Source organism: Drosophila hydei, unplaced genomic scaffold (genome assembly GCF_003285905.1).
Source record: "Drosophila hydei strain 15085-1641.00,03,60 unplaced genomic scaffold, DhydRS2 tig00000250-arrow-arrow-pilon, whole genome shotgun sequence".
Taxonomy (NCBI): domain Eukaryota; kingdom Metazoa; phylum Arthropoda; class Insecta; order Diptera; family Drosophilidae; genus Drosophila; species Drosophila hydei.
Window position 1 is genome coordinate 986,966 of NW_022045696.1, and position 15,858 is coordinate 1,002,823.

General features: G+C 41.3%; 1 protein-coding gene and 1 long non-coding RNA gene across 4 annotated transcripts in view; one reads left to right on the forward strand and one right to left on the reverse strand.

Moving 5' to 3' along the window:
• The window catches only part of LOC111604728 (allatostatin-A receptor), a 64,992-nt gene that overhangs the window by 41,552 nt on the left and 7,582 nt on the right, over nucleotides 1-15,858 (reverse strand). The window lies entirely within an intron of this gene.
• Nucleotides 7,937-9,398, forward strand: LOC111604730. Of its 3 annotated transcripts, XR_002751768.2 has the most exons (6): nucleotides 7,937-7,979; nucleotides 8,420-8,457; nucleotides 8,515-8,566; nucleotides 8,622-8,751; nucleotides 8,810-8,902; nucleotides 8,967-9,398. It is a non-coding gene; the product is annotated as an uncharacterized LOC111604730 (long non-coding RNA). The 3 variants fall into 3 exon arrangements; XR_002751767.2 differs by having other exon boundaries at nucleotides 8,619-8,751; nucleotides 8,810-9,398; XR_002751766.2 differs by having other exon boundaries at nucleotides 8,810-9,398.

A 15,858-nucleotide genomic window follows, 5' to 3' on the forward strand; every position in this document is an offset into this window, starting at 1 on the left:
TTTCATATACTTTATCAAGTTGTTTATATTTAACAAAACAGCTTGACACAGTATAAGGCAAAGTGTTTCTCCTTCATCTTTAAATTAGCTCACTTTAAGCAACAAGGAAATGACTTAAGTTGACATTTTTGGTTATGAATCTTGTATAATTTTGCCGCTGAGTACAATTAGCTGTAAACGGCTTTTGCAATTTGCATTTTGGAATATATTTTATTTTTTATGTTCATCATTTAATTGAGTCCCTGCAGCAAAACTAGGCAATGCTCTTCTATCTCTTGGGACCCAGTACAGGTGGCAGAAAGCATTTTATTTTGCTACCTGAAATGCTGCAACATTTCGCTCACCTTTCTGTTCAGCTATCTCTGGCACTCATTAGAGTCAGAGCTGCCTTCGACTTGTTAAGCTTGTCAAATTTGTTTAAGCCATTGACAACTTTGGCTATAAGATTATTAACAGCAAATAGTTTATAGCTCATTTTCCTTCTGTAAAAAGATGTTTCATATTCATAGACATTGCCACAATTCGTATCTATTATTATTTCACTCTTTAGCAGCTATATGATATTATAAGCCAATGTTAAGTGTTCTTCCTTATCAATAACTTATAGTTAATACCACATGTGTGGGGTCAGCCATGCTTCGCTGTGGCGTCTCTAAACAACTAACTGTATACGCTCTATAGATATCTGTTTATGCTGGAATGCTGAATGGAAAATTGATTTGGCAAAATGACAGTTGATTAAGAAGTAAACTGGAATTGAGAATTGAGGTACATGAAAGCAAGTTTCACATCATTCGATCAATCATTGACAACTATACAGAGCGTTTAGCTGATGCTGGGTTAGTTCATTTACAGATAAGTGTTTTCTTTAAGAAAAAGCAGCAGCATCAGACAGAAGTGAAGAAAACAGAATATTTTTGAACGCATTTCAGCGATTTGCAACTGTTGCTAAGACGCAGAATTGATTGATGAAAAGCGGTCGTTGGGCCCGCTTCAAGGCCAGCGACTTAAAGGAAATTCAATTTCATGGACGCTTGCCCCACAATGACTGCGTTGATGTCGTGGGTGCGTTGTCTTTGGGATAACAGCTCCTTTATATGCCGGCCAAGCCATAAACCGTTTTGCCACAAAGCAATTGGCCAAGAAGCTATAAATCAAAACAGCTTAAAATGCTCAACATAAATCAACTTTTTAGCATTCAGCATTCAGCATTCATACAACTCAAATCGATTTAGATAACAGCCATAGGAATGCGTTGCTAGTCAACAATTATGAGCTCGAAGCTGTAAATTGGCTCTTTATAATTTATTCATCGCACATAAATGAATTTCTGAATCGAATACACTCACACATTGAGTGCCTAGGCCAACATGAATTCAAATCGCGATGATTGACTTCAATGCTACGTTAAATAAATATGTAAAGGGGCGCTTAAGTATCGAAAGTAGAGGTGGAGAGATATCCATAGTGGGCACCATCGATATTCAACGATTGTTTTTTTTGAACCATCGATAGTGCCATCGATAGTATAGCCCGACATATATAAGAAAGTTGTGCTTTATTTTAACCAAAAGTTACTATTCAGAAACAAGAGAATGTTTAAATTTTCTTCTTTAAGTCGTGTCCGCCTATCCGAAATAATTTGGCCCGCATTGCTGAATGCTCTTTCAGATTCTACGGACGTAGCGGGAAGGCAGAGGTACTTGCAGAACAGGCTTTTAATAGAGACGCCCACTATCGATGGCACCGATAGTGTCTGCTACTATCGATTGTGTCTTGATAGTGCCCAACCATCGCTAGTGCCATCAATTGTTCTCCACCTCTAATCGAAAGCAGCCTTATTAGCCATATTATTATTATTAGCTAAAAAATTTAAATATTTAAATATTTCCACAATTATTGCTCAATTTTATTATTATGGCTGCAACACACTTTCTGTAACTGTGCAAGGAGGACAGAAGAAGGTGTCACTGCAGCCAAGGCAGAGCCTGTGGCAGAGCAAATTTGTGGCAGCAACGTTGCTTGGGAAAGAGCCGCGAACTTCGCTGGACGCAGGACTGACAGTGCTTAAGTACAGCTCATAGATGGGCTCCACCTTGAAAGCACCTGTCTTCAGAGTGTGAGGGAGGTAGTGGGAGCCCATGAAAAAGAAGGGCTTAAGTCAGTGAGCAGCAAACGTAGTTCGGTCAGAGTCAGAGTCAGAGGACCTGACCGACAGTGCACAAAGAATTTTTAACTACCTCAACCACAGAAAAAATCATTTCTAAAAATAATTTTGTTCCCAATTACTATTAATTTTTAATTTAACTATTATCAATACCATGGTCACGTTAACTGCAAAAGTATTGCTAAACATAATTTGAATTGAATTGAAGTTTTTTATCTTTAAGACTTTCTTTGTAATATATTTATATTTTACTATGAATTACTATACTATATGAAGAGTTATACATCATTATTAATATATTTTTGCGCAGTAGGTAATTTAAATGTATATAATTATCGATATATATTATAACTATAGTTTATTATCGATAATAATCGATAACTTATTTATTTATTCATTTCTTATGTATTTATTTATTTATATTCGCTTTTTAGGAGTAGAATGACTGCAAAGGCAGGACACTTTAAATTTATATAAGTCGAACTCAGAATATTTTTCTTGATTGATTATCTTGAAATTTGCCAGAGGATTGAGCTGTGATCAATAGAAACGCATATTCATGCTCTGAATGTGAATTCGATTTGGAAAATGCTAGTAGAACAAAAGTTATTCAACATTTGATCTCCCATGGTAAAAGGCAGTCGCTGTATGTATAAAAGAAATAAACTTAGAATGCTTGAACTAGCTGCGGTCAGGGTACATTCTAGTCGAGCACTACCGACCGGTGCACTCTTTCTTGTTCGCCCATAATCCGATTGCTATTCTATCAATTTTCGACGTGCAATAGCTTATTATTTTTAGAGCTTTACCAGCTGTGAATGCAGCCAGTCCAAGCACAAGCATACATAAATAAGATGTAATCTGTAAACTGCTGTTCATGATGCAACAACGTATCTTCCAGCTCCCATCTCTTGTAGTTGGACTCTTCAAAGCGGTTGCTATGGAGACACACTCAGCCGTGATACAATACCTTTTTGTCTATAGTCAAACTCTCGCCAGTTTCTGAGTTGGTTTCCAAACTCCATCAGTCCATTTGGGGCAGCTCGCTCCTCTGCCCGAGTGCCCACAGACCAAGCAGTGGGCGGGGCAAGCGGTTGCATTTCTGAGTCTGAGTGAGTTGAGAGGCTCTAAAATTGCTTCGACTTGGAAGCCGAGGCAAGAGCCATGAGGGCGGAGAAGAGGGAAGGCTTCAATAATGCAGCTGCTGTGCTTGTTGTGGCGTGGACTGCCCATAAGCCGCAACAATTGCTTTGGCTACCTATGGCTGGGAGTCAATCATGTGTGCCACGCCCACAATCAACTTGTGCTAATTATTTCAATTATTTCAATTAGTGGCGGACCAGGCAGAGAGTGGGAGAGACAGAGAGAGGCTGAGATGGAGGTTGAGGCAGTTGAGTTAACTGATTAGAGCTGCTGCTGCTGCTGCTGCTGCTGTTCGTGCGGTTTTTATGAGCCTTGTGTTCAATCTAATTGAGGTTTTTATAGCCGCGCTATAAAATCAGCCGAGTGGCTGCGGGGTAGCTGGCCGTAAACAGCGGCGAACGTCGGAAACAATAACAGCTGCTGTTCATTAATTATCAATAATTAATTAGCTCGAAAATACATGCATTAACTGAGTCAAGAGCACTTGTGGAAGTGCACTTGATATAAGCTCTGACTATAAATGCATGCTGATCTGATGTAAATATGGTTTCCGCGGGTCATACTTTGGCCCAGCCTAGCTCTGCTCCAGCTGCGGACGAGCTGGCTTTGGATGGATTAGGGAAACTGATATATGAACTTGTACGTTTTCCACTATTGCGTCATCGTTCAATCAGAAGGCAGATTTCCGATGGCCAGTGAATTAATTAATATTCTGGTCAGCTTACTGAAGCCCAGCAGTCGCTGGCCACATTTAGGGCCGGCATTTTCACAGTTGGCATCGGAAACTATCTTTTCGCAATGAAACTGTAGCGGGCAGCCAGAAATGGAAATTGAAGCGACAAGGGACAAGGGCAGAAGCTGAGCAGGGCCAGGAAATGGGCTTTCAAAATGAGGAAAGATTGAGCAATGCGAAATGCCAGCTGCGAGTGAAACACAATTAAGGCTGGAGCGATCGAGCGACAGTGCCTAAGTTGCACTGTTAACTATTTGGGACATTTGGAAACTTCTATTAGGGTACAGTTTGGAGGGAGCAAACATTACTCTGATGTTTGCTGCTTGATGTTTTTTCACCTTGCCGTCAAATGTGGGCAGCATTTAATGGGATTCCAGTTTACTAAGTAGACCTTAAGTAAATCGTTGTCAAGCGGATTGAAGGCTGCCAGGCAGCTAGTGGAGGCATCAAACCGCGAAACCAGCAAACCATCAAGCCACCAAGCCACCAAGCCCCCACGCCCCGCACACAGCCCAGCTGCCAAAGCAGATTAAGTTTTTTAATTAATTCCTCTTGAAGCGGCGCTGTAACCGAACTGAGGCCGGGCTACTTACTATACAGTCAGCTCCGAAGGAGATACAATGCCATAGTGAAGCGGGCGGGCTGGGTGGCGGAGCCGCTGGCGTTAAAGTCAATTAGTTTCATAAGTCCGCGCTGACACATATTTGATTAAAATGTTGACAAAGCCCGAAACCCGGCCCGGCGCCTTAAAGGCGCCAAGCAGACATTAATACAAATTTACTTTTAATTACAGTTCGGCGAAACAACTTGACTATGGTTCGCACTGGATTTAAAATGAATTAAACAGGCTCCACCCTACATCGAAATGCCTTGTAATCTAGCTTAATAAAATTACTTCATTCACGAAATATTTGAACGACTCGTAGCCTTGGTTGTTGGGCTGTGGGCGAAAGTTCCAGCAAAGCGCATGGAACTGGCATATACATATATGGTGAGCACAACCTTGACTTGATGTCTTGAGGCTTATATACTTACGAGTTTGTTCTGACTAACATACGATCAACTACAGAAGACTGAGAGAGGTTCTAGCAGTCTAATTTCTAAAGGGTAGCTCTTGATTAAGTAATTTGGTACTAAAGTGATACAAGGATATGCTAAGAGTATCAAAGCATCTAAAAGAACTGCTCGCTCTCTATGAAATCCCTTTTTGAGATATCCTTTAGTCATCGAGATATCGTCACTGAACAGCTGCCAAAAGCCTCTGGCACTGCATGAGTTACAGCTCGCTTTCATCAGGTCTCTTGGTTTTTATTGAAGCATATTTACTATATAATATTCATATCGGACAGACGCTGATATATTAGTAGTTGCTGAAGCCGCACAATGCCGGTTAATTTGCGAATGAATCTCGCATCTGATAAAGTTGCTAAAGCGCTTCAAGTTTGCCGAGCTTTGGGTTTGTGTGTGCTTAGGAACAGGCCATGCGGTCGCTTTCGAGAGTATGATAAATGATCTTTGCCCATTGTTGTTTAAACCCCAGCCCGGACCGAGGCAAAAGTTGTTGTTTATGTTTGTAGCGTATTATGTATGTGTAGCTATTTACTCTAGTAATTTCCTAATTGGCTCAAGTAGTGCTCAAATAAAAACACACGCCCACACAATGCCCTCAGTAAGGACCTCCACACACGCACAGTGGGCTGGCTTCGACTCAAAGCGAGTCAAATTTGCACAACACTTTCGCTAATTGTGGCATTAGGAGTAATGCGACGTCGGACGTTCGATCCGTGTTGGCTGGTGCTGGGCCTGCGAGATGATGATGAGTTGAATGATTCTTCGTAGCATCAACACATTTGATAACAAATATGCATTAACTTTGACGAGAAGCGGAAACACATTTCCCAAAGGCAGAATTACTCTGAGGCTTGTGCCTTAATAAGCGCCAGCAACAAGATATATATATGTATATATAGCTTCGTCTATTAGCGTATTGCGTTCCAGTTGCAAACTTTGCCTAGCGAACTATTCAAGCTTTGAGCTTCTCTGTGGAGAGACCTCCTTCATTGCGGCCAGGCGCTGTAGCAACGCAGCCACCGAAAGTCACTTTTTGCCGACAAACAGTCAAAAGTTTTTAGCGCAACTTTAACTTCAATCTCGGAGCCAACAAAGGCAACGACGACAAGGCCATCCGGGCCAGAAATTAAAATTCGATTCGTTGACTACGTGCGCACCAAGCAGGGCCTCTTTGCTCAGCCAGTGGCTAAGAAGGAATGCCTTGGTTGGCTGGCACTCTGGTATCCTTGGTTGCGTGTGTGTTAACTCGTGCGCCTGTATCTATGCCTTACCTTAAAGAGTGCTTTGTGCAGCCGATGGAGACGTTGACACGATGTACACGATGTGTCCGTGCCAGCGTCTTATCGCACAGCAAGGCCAGCTAGCTGCCGGCTAGCTACAGTCCTCGATCTTATGATGCTTGTGCCCATATTGATTGTGCTCTCCTCTTGCTTCTCGTCTTCCTCCTCCGCCTTGTCCTACTCCTCCTCTTATGGGGAGGCAAGTGTTCTTCATAAGTTTTCTATATATACCAAGCGTTCGACCTTATGATTCTTGTGCTCATATTGACTGATCTGTCCTCCTTCTTTTCCTTCCTATTCCAGCTCCTAATCCTTCTCCTCCACCTCCTCTAATGGAGAGGACAAGTTTGCTTCATAAGCTATCAATATTTCACCTATATACCAAGCGTTCGACCTTATGATTCTTGCGCGCTTACTGAGTGATCTCTCCTCTTGCTTCTCGTCCTCCTCCTCCTCGTCTTCCTCCTTCTCTTCCTTACACTCTAATGGAGAGTACAAGTTTCCTTCAAAAGTTATCAATACTTCACCTATATACCAAGCCTTTGGCCTTATGATTATTGAGATCATATTGATTGATCTCTCTACCTTCTCCTCCTCTTCCTCCTCCCTTTCCTCTTCCTCATCCTCTAATAAACAAGACACGTTTTCTTCATAAGTTTTCAATACTTCACCAAGACTCGGGCCTTAAGATTATTGTGCTCATATTGATTGATCTCTCCACCTTCCGCTCCTCCCCCTACTGTTCCTCCTCCCTTTCCTCCTCCTCATCCTCTAATAAGCAAGACAAGTTTTCTTCATAACATCAATATTTCACCTAAATACTTTTACAGTTATTTGCCCAACATAGTAGGTATAGGAATTTTTGAACAGCTTTTGTTAGCTACGTTATACGAAGAGTCTATCAGCATCAGTAATAATTTTAGTGTTCAGCAGTCAAGTCGGCTTCATAGGCTTACAAATTTATACCTTTTTCGAAAACTTAAAATGGATTTGGATATACCGACCACGACAACCGTATCGGTTGTGTGCTGTGTAAGCTTATATATAGCTGGCTTGGATGTTATTGAAAACAAGGAGCAGCCAGATCTGACTGCGACCCTGTTCCTGGCATGGGTCGTGTTCCTCAGCGATAGACTTCGCATCAACATGCGGATGTTCAATCGTCTCTGGATATTTATTGTCGCTGTGGGAGTCTACTACATGATTAGCCAGGCTATGATGTTTTACGTATGGCATCCGTTCTGGCAGGTGGCCGAAGAGAAGGTCAACGCATTCTACGAAACAAGCTTCGTGTACTCCATCTACAACAAATTTCCGTCATTTGTTGTCTTCATGAGACGACAATCGATGGCCATATTCAAACTGTCCATGATGATTTTTGTAACGTACAAGACTCTCATATGCTATGTCACCAACGGATACTGCAGTGACTATGAGGAAGGAATTCATAAAAACGCATTGCGCGATCTCTTAACCCCAGTTAAGAATACCAGTTCGGCTGAGCTGCGTAGGAGGACCTTCTAAATATCTAATGCCTAAAGCCTGCCACTCTTACAGATATAACCGAATTACTTCCATTGCAAAGGTTAGTTTCAACTCCACCCAGCTTTATTACGGGTCGGTAATTGTCCACCTCGACATAAGCTTTAATCTTATTTGCTATCGCTTCATTCTCCATTGCAGAAGTTGAATTGAAGCTTGAACCTCATAGAAATGTGAGTCGGTAGAAGGCATGACCGTTCCCATAATATATATATATATATATAGTCTGTCTTACGATGATGTATTTGTCTGTCTGTGCGTTCGTTCGTCTGTCCCATTTGCTAGTTCAGTATCGTTGAATATAGGTTCAGATCTTGAAAACGCATTGAGATTGATGCATACTAGTGCTTACAATTATATATTCACACACACATATATACACATGTATCCACATAAATGTGTATATTTAGGCTATTTATACCTGGTATTTCCTAGTCGGGCACTCTCTCAAGTACTACGCCTCTAATGATTTTCTCTTTTCAGTCATTTTCATTATACCATTAAGCCTATGAAAAGGCCAGGTAAGTCTTAATTAAACTAGTCTGCGCATTTCCATCATTTGCCTTTCCAAAATTTAGACTGCTGGCCGAACAAACATCTCAAAAAACACTTGGTACATTGGTTCCATAGGTAAGATGCTTGGCATTCAATCGGATAGCTTTAATGATATTCTTCTTTTCAGCAGTTACACTGATTTTAGCACTTTTATTTTACAAGTTAGCCAACCATGCAAAAAGCAGCAATTATAATTATTAAATAGAAGAAAAAATTGAATTACATTTGTTAGTTGAGACAGAGCTTCGCCGAGTAAACACGTGAGAGGGGAAATTGAAATTAAAGTGAAGATTAATTTGAACTAATGTGAACTCTGAGCATGTAACGGGCGTTGTGAGCTTTGCTGTGCTCATTCCATTTTCCAGAGTTTTGCATCTGCCTCGGACGTGGCGGTATTTGATGGCATCGACTGTCTGCACATGCAGCTCTCGTGTTAGACTTGCATTTTGATTTTGATTTTGCCTCGTTTTGCCAGGCAAACAATGAACCTTTTCGTCACGTGACCACGCCCGAGACGTGCATTGGATTTTGATTATAAAATAACTGTTAAATCAAACACCTGCTGCCGTATAACCTTGCCTTGTCGTCCCACCTGGACGAAAGCGACCCAAAAATTAAACCAAACATTGAGCGTACGGAATGCAAAGCAAAGCAAATCATCAGCCAATTAATCTCTCTATTGTCAAAGACTCAGAGCTGGATGGAAGACTACTCAAGTGCGAGCACTCATTACATATTCCTTTTTGATTTGAGGCGAATTTTGAAGATAACTCTTCTGTTCCTATGAGGCAAATTCTACAATTGGAATCTATCTAAATTTAGTTTTTGCCTATTTTTATATTGTTTTTAGTTGGAAATTTAAGTGTGTTTAAAAATGCAGGCACAAATAAAATATGTTTGAACACCACCCAGAGCGATTTGTTAGAGACTGCTCGACTAGCAGATACCCGAAGCCCGCAGACAGGCTCCCAAGCACGCGCTCTTCGCTTGGGCTGCAGTAGGGGCTTTACTGGTTGGGACCGGGAGGTATCCAAAATATCATGAAACTGGAGTATCTAGGTTTTACTGTATTCAAGCGACGTTGAAACAACGAAGTCAATGATCGATTTTTATCGATAGGGAAATAGGCAGGTTTATGACATAAGGGCGCTCGTTGCCCTGATCACGAATATATATACTTTAGGGGTCTATCATGCCTCCTTCTGCCTGTTACAGAAATTTTCACTAAGCCATGCTCCTGGTTCCCCACTTTCAATGGGTATGGGAATATAAATATATAGTAAATCTAAAAATGTATGCTTTGAAATGCCAAATGGAACTCAGGTAATGCTAACTAAAAGGCGTAGCATCTTTCCAACTTTACAGAGGACAAACACTCTTTTCACACACTGTTCATGGAGTGCACACATGGCATATGCCATTCAGTGCAGTGCTTTGAGCAACTAGTTTGCATTCTATGTATGTTAGAGGGAAATTTGTAGTTGTAGTTCTGGGCTGAAGTGGTGCGGGGGCTGTCAAATTTGCAAGTTTGGGCGAAACTTTTGCTGGAATTCTGAGTGTGTTTGCTTACCAAAATTACAAGCTATTAGAAATCATCGTTGCAGAACTGTGCAGTTGTTAGCCAGTAACACGAACAAGAGCAAGAGACTCGGCACGCCCCTCACAAAAAGTTTCTGCATAAAAAGTCGGCAAACGTATCTCTTTGCCATGGCAGCAGAGCCAATAACTCGAAACTATTTTTACCATGTTTGACCGGCTGTGGATGTCTGTCTGTCTGACGGTCTCTCTGTCTCTCTGTCTGTCTGCCTATGTGTGGCTGCTGTGACAGACAGCAATGCATTTAAAGCAGTTTCGTTCCACTGCAGCTGCCTTATCCATCAGCTGCCACAGGAATTGAATTGCAACTGTCACTGAGATCCCATTCGCATATTTAATTTGTTTCTCACAATGTTCCACTGCCAATTTCGATGTGCTTCTCTTTTTCACTCTGGTCCAGCTGATGATTGATGCAGCGACTAAGAAACCCTCAAACTGTGACAGCTAACAGCAACAGCGACAGCGACAGCGACAGCTTTAGCTCATGCTAATTGCTAATCACTGAAGAATGCTGAATGCTGTCATCGAGTCTGATAATTCGCTTATGAACTGTCATTTGTGGCCAATCAGTGCTTGAGCACTTGGGAAGGCAAATTCTTCTATTCGATTATCAGTTCTTATCGATAAGTCGTACTTCGAAGGGCAGCTTGAATTTGATTGCATTGCCAAAGCCTTGAAGTTAGGATAAGATGAATGTTGTAGGTGGATTGTGCCGCTATCCTTTCCTACAGTCAGTTGGACGAGAGACCGCAAGTCATCAAAATTTGAATTGGTTACGTCCAGTTGAAATGAACTCCAGCCCTTCGTTCAGCTCGACTGCTAATGAAATATACAATTGACTTCAATTTCGAATAAGAAACTCATTTAGCTATATTGTATCGCCCAATTGTCTATGCATTATTGATGTTAATTGTCATTAGATTGCTGTCGACTCTGGCAAGGCAGAGAACCCTTTGTATAATTTATGTGGAGTCAGCCGCAGTTCATTGAAGCGCGGCCGCTGTTTACACTCGAGCATTTGACTTACAGCTGAACGGTTGAAGGTGCTCGAAGAGTCAATTAGTTGTGGCTGGCAGGGAATGGGCGCGGGCTGCGAATTGTGGCTTAAACGATGCAAAGCAATTTAATGGTAATTACGGCAAGAACGGAGTAACAGCAGTGTGCATATGCTCAGCCATTTACAGTTAACTGCATTCACCTGCCGCTGCAGGCCCTTGGCTGCCCGAGGGGTTATTTAGAACAGCGCAATGGGCGTATATATTGGAAAAGTTTGTGGCGCACTTATGCGTTTAGTTGCAAGTCAAACGGCAACTAAACGAGTGACGCCATGTACCACTGGCCGCAAGCAGCAGCTCAGCGACAGCAGCGGCAGGACAAACGGGACGCCAATAGAAACTCAGTAGAATGCTTGCCATCAGTTTCAGACAGTTAACCCTGGCCGCACGGTACGTTGCAGGCACTGCAACTATAATATCCATGTAAGTGGCTAGCGGAAATAACAAGTGTGCAGCTCAGCTTTGGCCTGTGGCGCCACACAATGCGGCCGCAGTGATGTCACATAACTGACAAACTTCTGCGTCGAGATGCAGCCCTATCCAGCCGGTGGAGCGTGTGTTTGGTGTTGTGTCATGGATGAGGAGCTGAACCAAGCTCAATTGAGATGTCAGAAAGTAAACGCATAAGCATTACGTATACGACACCGACTCCAGCCGGCTTGTCGACCTGTTGAACCCAAGTTGAAACCGTTGCAGGATATGCCAACGAATGCGCTTGCACAGAGTTAATTCTAAAATAATTTGTTTAAATTTTATAGACTGCAACTAATCTGTTCGAAAGGATTTAGCTCAAGCGTATATTATAGAAAATGGTTATGTACAGTTTTAGCCAACTAACTAGAGTATTCAGAAATATTTTTACTGTTATTAGACTGAGTATGTGGCAGTAACGCCACCTTTACGAAATGCCTGATGCAGACGAAATGACTGCAGGCACTAAAGATATCCCATTATCAGTTGTACATCAATATTAACTTGTGATATATCAACAAGTGTTTATCCGTATGTTTGTATGTACACATATATAGTACAAGTATATGAGCTTCTTCTAAGTTTCCCAATTCGTGATTGGCTGCTACTTTTGTAATAGTATTAGTATGAGACAGAGCATTTATAGAATTGTAAAAATATTATCCGAGTGAGTTTGCGTCGTAGGCTTGTATTTGAGGAGAGCGAGAGAGACAACGATAGCTGCTGCTGTCGGGTGTTGCTGAGTGAGAACGGGATGTCTATTTAGCCTATTTGGACAGGGACGTTATGATTGTCAGTGGATAAACAAAAGGCGACAGCCCACTTGGAAATCACATTGAGCACAGTTGTAAAAGTATAAAATTAGAATGGAAGGTGACCAAATTGACGATGTAAATAATATTACTTCACTACTTAGAGATAGCTTGGCTAAAGAGTGAACAACCGAAGTACAACTGAAATGGTGTGTAGGGTATCTGCTAGTCGAGTACTGTCGATTGAGCTAACCTCACATGGTTTTCTTTTAAATATGTATGGGGAAATTATTTGTCAGAAAACTTCCGTTCTCAATTTGTTGCTGTCCTTGCGGTTGCCATTTTATGTTGCAGTTGTTGTTGGGGTGTGTCCTTTTGTTGTCATGATTAGGCGCGGCACATTGAAAAATCAGTCGGCAGTCAGGCAGAAAGCTAGCTAAAGGTGCCATGTCCAGGGCTCTTGCCACGGCAACGCCAACTTCGTGTGCGTGTGCATGTGTGTGCGTGTGTGTGCTCAACTTGTCAGCGCACATAAAGTTTCCAGTACATGCACAGACAGGTTTCACAGGCCGAGGGGCCGCAGTCGGTAACACATGCTCCCTTATCCATCCTCACATACACACGCACACCCACACATGCATACATACACAAAAAACAGAAGTCAAAAGATGACAGAGATCGTAAGTTTTTTAGCGGCTGGTGGCTCAGCTTTTTCTCTTCGACTTTTGTCTGTGCAGCGAGGTCGTTATCAGCTTGCAGTTGGCTAATCAGTGTGCGGGTGGCGCACAGTTGGCTAACTGCATATTTTCTTATCAGTCAAATCAGTTCAATCAGCTAAAATGTCAAAAGCTCGAACCTCTGGCGAAGTCTAAGTGGAAATTAAAGTTGAATTTTTATAATTTATTTGTTCCCTGTTTGTTGTCTTTGCCCACTGTGACCCTTATGTCCCCCTCTGTGTGTATGTGTGTGTGGTTTTTGTTTTCAATTTCAATTTTACAATTACGTCGCGACGGCGACAACTTTCAGATTCGTGCGGCAATAGCCAATGGCAAAGCTAAAACGTAATCCAGCTGCCGCGACCAGACTACAATCTATATATTTATATATATATATGTGTGTGTGTGTGTGTGTACTGCATAAATACAATTTAGTAATGAAAAATGGCACAATTTCACACGCGCCATTGTCGTCCTTAAAGTCCTTTGTTTTCGACCATTTTGAAAAGCGTCCAAATTGTGGCCAAGAGTCGCAACGTGGCTGCCGTTTATAAATCAATTGGATTTGTGTCTTTAAGGATTTTTTGTTTGCTTTATACACACAAGCACCCACACACACACACACACACACACATACACACACATACACATACTTATTTTGTATGTTACACATTGAGTTTTTATTTGGGGCTGGCTGGCCGCTTGGACATCGCCAGGCTTTAGTTGTGGCGATTTCGTATTATCAATGTGCCGCTGTCATGAGGCGTGTCACGGATAATACGAGGCACGAGGGGCGCATGAATACAACGACCCATTTGTGCCATCAATAAAAATAACAAACTGAGCATTCGTAGCCAGCACGAGAACTCATACATAAGCAATCATAGGCGACGCGTTTTCTCTATATTTTCTATGGACTTGTGCCAGAATAAATAGGTCGACTCTGAGATGCACTGCACAGAGCAGCAACTCGAATATATTCCATCTGCAGACACTTTAATTACCTCTTCACTTTATACTTATAGCCAATTGTTGTTAAGTTAAGCAAAGTTTTGTTTCACTTTAACTGTGAGTCGGCGTTATCTGAGTCAAATTGTTAGTTGAAGATCTATGAAATGTCTTACGGCTGTAAACCCTTCAAGGAAAAGAGTATGCGAATCGAGTTGAATACATTTCAGTTCAGATGACTTCAATTTAGAAAACTGACGCCACAGTAAAGTTGCCTTAAATGGCTAAGTGAAGTCACTGAATCAGTATATTCTGGGAGCATATTACATAAAATATGTAATTTGTATTACGCGGGCTGAGAGGACTTTGAATGTAGCGAAACCAAATACAAATTAAGACTAAGAGCATTTTCTTTGATAATCTTTAAGTCTCTTAGTCTGCCAGTCGTACAGACTTCCAGTCTTTCAGTCTTCCAGTCTTCCAATCTTTTATACTTTTACTTTTTTCAGTTTTCCAGTCTTTTATAGTCTTGCAGTCTTTTAGTTTTCCAGACTTTTAGTCTTCCAGTCTTTTTGTCCTTCAGTCTTTCAGTACCCCAGTCTCATAGTCTTCCAGTCTTCCAGTTTTTAGTCTTCCAGTCTTTTACTCTTCCCGTCTTTTAACCTTTCAAACTTCCAGTCTTTCAGTCTTCCAGTCTTTTATACTTTTACTTTTCCAGTCTTTTATAGTCTTCCAGTCTTCCAGTCTTTCAGTCTTCCAGTCTTTTATATTTTTACTTTTCCAGTTTTCCAGTCTATTATAGTCTTCCAGTCTTTTAGTAATTCAGTCCTTCAGTCTCCCAGTCTTCCAGTCTTTCAGTCTTCCAGTCTTCCAGTCTTTTACTCTTCCCGTCTTTTAACCTTTCAAACTTTCAACCTTCCAGTCTTTCAGTCTTCCAGTCTTTTATACTTTTACTTTTCCAGTCTTTTATAGTCTTTCAGTCTTCCAGTCTTCCAGTCTTTCAGTCTTCCAGTCTTCCAGTCTTTTGTACTTTTACTTTTCCAGTTTTCCAGTCTATTATAGTCTTCCAGTCTTTTAGTTTTCCAGTTTTCCAGTCTATCTTCTTGTCCTACAGTCTATGCTAGAGCTATGCCCTGTCACACAGCTCTCGTGCTTCTGAACATGCCCAGAGCTGCCAGCTCTTACTATTAGCAATCATTCCATTTGATCTCTCAGTACACGAAGAGCTATAAACATTCAAAGATGGGACTCCTCTGCAGTCTTTGTATTCATAGCTACAAGTGCTCCTAGAATACACCTAAAAGTGCATCATTTGGGACTCCAATTGAACATGCAAATGGACTGATTCGCTAGACATCAATTTGTCATTTTGTTGACTGAATAATGTCGCAAATAATACATAAGTAAACGAGCTGACAGATTAGGTTTAGTTTAATAGAAGTCGCAGTGAAATATGACCTTTTGATTGTTCAACTTTACGAACGGGACAAAAAGATATAAAAGTAGTTTTCATAAGTATTTTGTTTACCTATTTGTCATCGAGTAAAATCGTTGAAAGTTTTTATTGAAATTGCATCCCCTGGGGCAGAGCTGTCAGGACGTCGCGCCGCACAGAGAATACAGAATAGAGAGTCTGGGAACTGGACAATGTATTAGAAATAAATCAATATCTATACAGTTTTTTCCAATTATCCAGACAGCTGCAGGAATGCGAGTATTGTAAATAATAAATAAGCAACAAAATTCGAATGCCAAAAGAAGAAAAATGAAAGAAATAAGCAAATAAAATTGAAAGCCAATTGAAAAGAAAGAAAACCTGCAGCAAGTAA